This window comes from Petaurus breviceps, unplaced genomic scaffold, assembly GCF_028583685.1.
Source record: "Petaurus breviceps papuanus isolate PSGF00001 unplaced genomic scaffold, PetGlider_PUasm1.0 98, whole genome shotgun sequence".
Lineage (NCBI taxonomy): Eukaryota > Metazoa > Chordata > Mammalia > Diprotodontia > Petauridae > Petaurus > Petaurus breviceps.
Window position 1 is genome coordinate 43,796,585 of NW_027187460.1, and position 7,656 is coordinate 43,804,240.

General features: G+C 33.8%; 1 pseudogene; it reads right to left on the reverse strand.

Moving 5' to 3' along the window:
• Positions 1 to 4,275: 4,275 nt before the first annotated feature.
• Positions 4,276 to 5,711, reverse strand: LOC138155706 (transmembrane protease serine 2 pseudogene; annotated as a pseudogene).
• Between the last annotated feature and the right edge of the window lie 1,945 nt (positions 5,712 to 7,656).

The following is a 7,656-nucleotide window of genomic DNA, read 5'->3' on the forward strand; positions in this document are numbered from 1 at the left end:
CACCTGCATTAAAAGTCAGGCAGCTCCCACTTCCTTGTCCCACTCCTTGTCCACTTCTTCATCCAGTTTCCATTCCATATTGAAGTTCACAGTGTCTAGTCCACCTCAAGTCCTTCATAGTTTCTGTTTCTGGGAAGACAAAGCTTGACAAATTCACAATAATATTCATACACATTGCTGGTACCATCATCAATTCACTATCTGCCTATGAAATCAACTCAGACACACAAACAAGGTCTGAGAACTCAACACAATTCATCAACATAGACCCACAAGCAAGGTCCAAGAAGTCAGCACAAATCATCAGTAAAATCCCAGGACCTCAAAACCCTCCTCTAGGACTTCTGTAAACTTACAAGCAGAAAATCCTCTTTCAGCATGTCTAGTAAGGTCCCACAGCTTCTGTACAAAGTATCACAAACACAAATCAACACAGACAGAACAGACAAACAGAGTGACAGAATACCATAAGTTTTTTCCTTCTTGACTCTGCCACCACAATTGTCTCCTTCTCGGTTCTACTTTCTCTAGACTGGGCCTCTACTTATATATGGCTATTAGGTCTTCCCCTTTCTTTTGCAGGAGTTCATGAGTTCTAGGGTTCACAAGTTGTGGGGTTCACACTTCTATTTCTTAAAAGACTTGATACAAGGCTCAAAATAAAATTGAACTGAAAAAAGGGTGTTAATTCAATAGCTGTGAACTACTTTTGTGCTTGCCATCACACATGCTAGGTAGAATTTTGAGACTGATATTACCTCAACCTGGTCACTGTCCTTGAAAAATTCATGCATAGTTTGAAGGTCTAACACTTGAGTTACATGTTTTTTCTGTCTTTAATGTTATATATAAATCAAATTGTCTCTGCCATGAATAGATATTTCCAGTATAACCCTGATTTGCAAAATCCAAACATACTCCTTCTGATGCCTTTTGCCTAAATAAAGACATAAAATAAGTAGGCTAGGTGGACCCATGACCTGATTTTGTAAATGAGAAAAGCAAAACAGAAGATTTGGGCCAGGAAAAAAGGACTACCAGATCAGCTTATCTCCAAAATGGACATAAATGTAAAGATTTTTCTTAAACTATGTGTCACTCTTGTGACTGCATGAACCTACATACTGTCTCCACACTATGAACCATGACAAAGGACATTCTAAATTGAGATATAAGGATGGAGGGGGAGGAAAACAGTCATTTATAATATATCTGCTATGTGCTAGGCACTATGCTAAGGACTTTACAAATATTCAAAATGTGGGTCAAAAGAGCACGAACATGTCGGATTTATTCCTTGTTATTTATTATTCCTTACTAATTTCTTATTTTGTGATTTGTAAAAAATATTATGCAAATTATCAACCTTCATCAATTTTGTGTAATATTGTTCAATTAAAAATAAAATAACTTAGGGGTGTCTAGGTGGCACAGTGAATAGAGTACCAGCCGTGGAGTCAGGAGGACCTGACTTCAAATCCAGCCTCAGACACTTAACACTTAAAAGATGTGTAACCTTGGACAAGTCACTTAACCCCAACTGCCCTATCTCCCCACTTCAAAAAGTAAAAAGAAAAAAAGCAATAAAATAACTTAGTTATCTGTGGAATAAATTTGGAAGAATCAACGTCATTGTAATACTTATTCTATTAAAGTATTTCTGAAATGAGCTTTAAAATTTTTTTAGGAAGAAAAACCAGAATTGATTTGCATGATAATATGCACTTTAATTTTACAGCTGTTGAAAATGATATAAAATATAAAATACAACTATCGATTGCATATAAATATAATTAGACCTAAGAATAAAAATTGTGTTTTACAAATAAGCATCTTTCAGAAATTGCGCTCAATTGGCTTGTATCTGGTGGTACTGGGTGCTGTTAGGAAATTTCCAAGGAATATTTCTAAAGAGTAATGCCAAAGGCAGAGGAAATTTTAATAAGAGATGAAGATAATATTCATTACTTTTGATTCAATGTTATACAAATAGTGTCAAAATTATTCAAAGTCCTTGGAATCAGTGAATCCCATAAGGAAGTGGACAAAGGAAGAGGAGATTTATATATAACTATGAATTTGATTTAAAACAGTTCACTCTCCTCTTTCACAAATTCAGCACTATTTATAGACAGATATAGATACATCTCTCTCTTTCTCTCTCTCTACACATATATATATATATATATATATAATTTTATTTATTTGTATTTATATAGATATAAATATTGATACTTATTGACTTTGTAAACACCAGGAAATGAGGATTTCCATATACAAAGAACAGAAAAAAGTGGATTGTATGTGAAACTACTATTCTCCATAAAAAAACAGCTTGGTTTTTAGATTTAAAGTGCATTAAATATGTCAGTACCAAAGCTGTCCTGCCTGTGTGTGTTTCTCTAGGAACTTTCAAAAAGTACTTTGTCAATGTTCCCATCATTTTTAATCACAATCATCCCCCATCCTTTCACCTAATGAGCATGGTCAAGAAAAACAAACAAACAAAAAAAACAATGACCCTTTCTGAAAATGTATGTCTCATTCTTCACCTCTGTCTCATCAACTCTATGCAAGCAAGTTTCATTACCAATTTTCTGGAGTCATGACTATCAATGCATTGACCAATTTTTCAAAGTAATATTTCTTTTCAATTTTTAGTCTTTCTTTCTTCATTCATAGTCTCTATTCTCCTGGTTCTTCTCATCTCACTTCATCAGTTCATATAAGTGAGTTTCCCCATTTTTTCCTGAATCAATTTCAACACATGTCACAGTATTCCATTAAACAATTTTACTACCATAGTTTGTTTAGCCATTACTCATCTGATGGTTATCTCTAGTTTTCAGTTATTTGTTATAACAAAAAGTACTACTATTAAATCCTTTGTACATATATTTCCTGTCCCTCAGTGTATAAATGCCTAGCTAGTAGAAGTATTGCTAGAACTTTATGTATATGTGTGTATCCATACATATACACATATACATGTACATACACACATGTGTGTGTAAACACTTTACAGACTTTGGTTATGTACTTATAAATTACTTTCCAGAATAGCTTTAAAGGTTCACAGCTCCATCAATATTCTTTTAGTACAATGGTTCTGTGTCCTTCCAATAATCATAATTTTTTATTTTTTATCATTTTTTTTCTAATCTAAAACAACACTACTTATTTACAATACTCTAGAAGACACTGATGTTATACACTTTACCAACATAAATTAGTCAAATCTAGAGTATTTCAGATATTCAGTTCTCAAATTTCACTAACATACTATCTCCAAATAGCCAAATATTGATGTAATAGTTTAAGGCTTCAAAAGTCAAATCATGTTAACACAGAGGTGTACTTAAAAACATTACATGAAAACATTGTAATTAAACTAATTGATCCCTGATTTTCCCCTAGATACCTTCAGTTTCTACATGATCAATGTGCAGAAAGATAGCCAACATAACAAATAGTAAATGTAACAACCATCTTCCTTTTATATAGGGAAGAATTTGTGAAATTTCAAGAGAATTGAGTAGGGATGGGTTGGAGTTGTGGCAGGACCTGAAAGGTAATGTCACAGGAGTTGAGGAGTAGAGAAAGCAAAACACCCTTATTCAAATGACCACTACATGAAACTGAAGTGGATTAGCACTGAAAAGGAAGTTGTTAATCATTTACTTTTAGCCACTGTACAATGCTACTAAAAAAGAAAAATCCTCATTAATAAATACCTATGAGAAAGTGATCAGGCTACAGGTAAATGTACTGCTGGGGTGATCTCATATTATTTTCACTCAGGAAGACTTACCTGCCCTCTCCTGAATCACATTCCATTTAAAGTCAATTAGAAACAGGCTCTGATCAATATCTTTAGTTAAACACACACTGCTGTGTCTTATAGAAAACCTAGATTATTAGAAAACCTTACTGTGCAACAATCAGTGATTTTCTTAATTATAAACATAAACCATATGCTAATGAATCATTCTGGCTTGATTCACAAGTCTCCACACTTCAAAAAACATTTAGCATTTATTTCAGACAAATCAGTAACACTTAAAATTCAGGTACATTGTGTTTACAGTGAAAATCCAGAAAAAAAAAAGTTACTGTAGCTTTCATGGAGCTGTGAAGAGTAAAGAAAAAAGATAGCTGAATTTACTATTTAAAAAAATTAAAGAACCTGTGAATTATTCTAATGAAATATAATATGCAGAAAATCCACCCCTTGGTTAACTTGTGGATCATTTTCAATGATGGAAGACATAAAGATCACCTGTTTGCATTTTGTTGGTAAATCAAATCTGTAAATACTGTCAGGTGTTTTATAACTCCAGGTCTTTTCGCCTTGGCATGTCCACATCCCCAGCTTTTATCACCAACCAACCAACCACCATACTGAATTTTTCTCAGTGACTAAAGGACCCACTACTGTAACCCCTAACAGGCATCAATTTTCCGCCTGAGAAAACCAGCACAAACCATGACAGAATGGAACATGTTATTGTAGATATATTGGCTATTCCATATTCAAGGTTCTATTATGGGTTCCATAACTTCATTCAAGATATCTGAAGTTCCATCTTTTTTCATCCCATCCTGATATAAAGCATTATTGAGTGGGTTTAAACATCATTTCTGCATTAGGCAAACATACAGGTTTTATTTTTTTCATTAAAAATGAGTGGGGTTTACAACTTCATAAGAGAAACATCACTGTTTTCAGTATAAGAATCATAACTTGGATGAGAAATTATTTTTTGCACTTTATATCCACTTCCATAGAATATCACAGACCATCTTTAAATTCCATCAAATATTGTCCAATACCGGGGACTGGAAATAGGATTTTACACACAGTGAGTTGATGCTAAAACCAATTCAAGAGTGATAATAAAGCAACCATAGACATGGACACCTTGGATATCAATTGCCATGGCCATTCTCCTAGAGTAGCATTTATCCCACCTGTAATCTTGTTCAACTTGTTTACCTTCGTTGCTGTGCCACATTCTATTAATCAGAGAGATCCAAGCTTTTGAGAAAGAGACATTACTGTTATTATTGCAGATTTTTTCATACAAATCTACCTTTACAACATTCAGATTCAACTCCATATAGCTTGTGATACCACTATCTTCTGTTATTCCTTGACTAGAGTGAAAACTATCCATGTTATACCTCATATCTTTACATGATATCATTCCATAGAAATCTTTCCAATCATCTTGGAATTTGTTGTGAAATGGGTAAACCTGAAGGATAAGTTTTGGTCCATACAGGTGCACCCAGTGGTTCATATCTTCACCACAGATACAATGTGGTATTCCATCATACTAATTAGTTGGACTGATACAAATTCCTGAGGTTCCACATTCTATTTCAGAATCTGCGCAGCTATTTTTCACAAACTTCCAAAAAATAGTTTCAATCATAGCACCAATTAGTATTACCCTAATGCTATTGGCAACATATATGATTTTCTTTGCCCTTGAAGTAAACACTCTCCTAGATGAAAATTTTACTTGTAAATGGACTGCTGCTGGTGTCAAAGTATGAGAAAGCACTCTTGGGATGAACTGTGGTACTGCTTAAAGAAAATACAGAGCTGGGTAAGCTACAGAAGCATTAGTATTTACAAAATGTTCTAGAAGATTGTTTTCCAGTTGATAACCATGGTTTTCATAGTACCCTGAATTTAAAGCCATTTTGGTTTTGACAGCAACAGTATCCTGTAATCTAAAGTATTTAGATTATTCCTAATGATATACCATCCATGGCATCTTTACCTACTGAAATTTTCCACAAAGAAACAACCAGCTGATTCAGAAAATTTAGTTCTCATACTCAGTGGTAATCCAGAGATAACTAAGAAGGTTTAAATTCTTAACAATAGCTAGGAGCTTATATATATATATATATGTATATATATATGTATATATGTATATATATACACACACATACACATATACACACATACATATATGTATATATATATTACATATATGTATATCCTCACAATCATCTCCAGAGAGCAGAGACCGTTTTTTACTTTGTCTTTTTTTTTTTACTTTTTACTTTGTCTCCCCAACACAACACAATGACTGTGTCATAGTTGGCACTAGAGAAATGAAGTGATTTGTCCAAGATCACACAATGAGTAGACAAGCCAGGGCTAGAATATAAGATCCACATGTTTCCTTGAAATAAATCTTTCTCATTTATTTCTTCATTGATTTCAATATGCTGGGGGAAGAAAGCAATTTAGAAAAAAATATAGTCAGAAAAATTATCTGAGAATTTTAGTGGACTGCAATCTCACTATGAGTGAGGAATGTCATGTGGCAGCCAAAAAACTAACATAAACTTGGGCTGCATTAAAAAGGATCTAGCTTCCAGGAAGAGGTCTCCATGTTTTCTGCCTAGGGAGAGCGCATTAGGAATTTTGTGCTCCTGCTCGGAGCACCAAAGTTTAAAAAAGGACATTGCTAAGATGGGAAGATTCCAAGGTAAGGTGAGGGGTCACAAGTCTATGTCATGTGGGGATTAATTGAAAGAAATGAACATATTTATCCTAAAGAAGAGAAGACACAGGAGGCGCATGCTAGATGTCTTCAAATATTTGAAAAACTGTCATAGGCAAAAGAAATTTAGACTTGTTTAACCTTAGAAGGCAGAAGCAGAAGCAACAGAGTGGAAACTGCAGAGACAAGTTTAGACTTGATATCAGGAAAGACTTCATAAGCATTCAAGCTATCCAAAAGCAGAAGAAGCTGACTAAAGAAATGATGAGTGCGTTCTCTCAGATTGCCCCTCTTCATGTACAGTCTCAATGACTACTTGTCAGGGATGCTATAAAGACAATTGCCTTCATATTTACATCAGACTGAGTGTCCACTTTGGTACCTTGAAACTCTCAAAGTCAGTGATTTTGATTCTATGATTCTCCTATGTCTACACAAATAGTTAAGTGCTTCGAATCTTCTGGCAATTTTCATCAATGAAATTTTTTAATTTATTTAACCTAAATGTTGTGATATCTACCTCAATTTTCACTTTATATGTGTGAGAAAAAGCAAAGGTCATTTTTCTCCAAGTCCTTGTATTGTGCCAAATGTTATAATGCTTCCTTGCTCTATTTTTTTTAATGGAAAAATGCTTTCACAATAATTAATACAATTATAATTTGATTAATTCCTTTAATTCTCTTAGAGTTAATAGTGAGAAAAACTGTAAAAAAAAAAAGGGAGGAAGAACACTAGAATTAGATCTTGAAAACCTCATGCTCAAGTCCCAGATTTTACATTTATCATATTAGCTTCTGGGATTTTGGTAGTCTTTACTTTGCCTCATTTTTCTCACAAAAAAATGGGAATAACAACATTTTTGCCATCTCATGATGAGTAAAATGTGAAATGTGAAATATATATATAGTGTTTTAAGGCTTTTAAATTGAAATGGTTCATCTCATTGAATCCTCTGAATCATCCCAAAGAATAATGCTAATATATAAATATACTTCTGTGTGTGTGTGTGTGAGCGTGCGCGCACAGATAAGGGAAATAAAGAACAGTAAAGTTAAGTGATTTCCCCAGAGTCACGTGGCTACCAAGTGGAGAGAATGGAATTCAAACACAGATTTTCCTAAGTCTG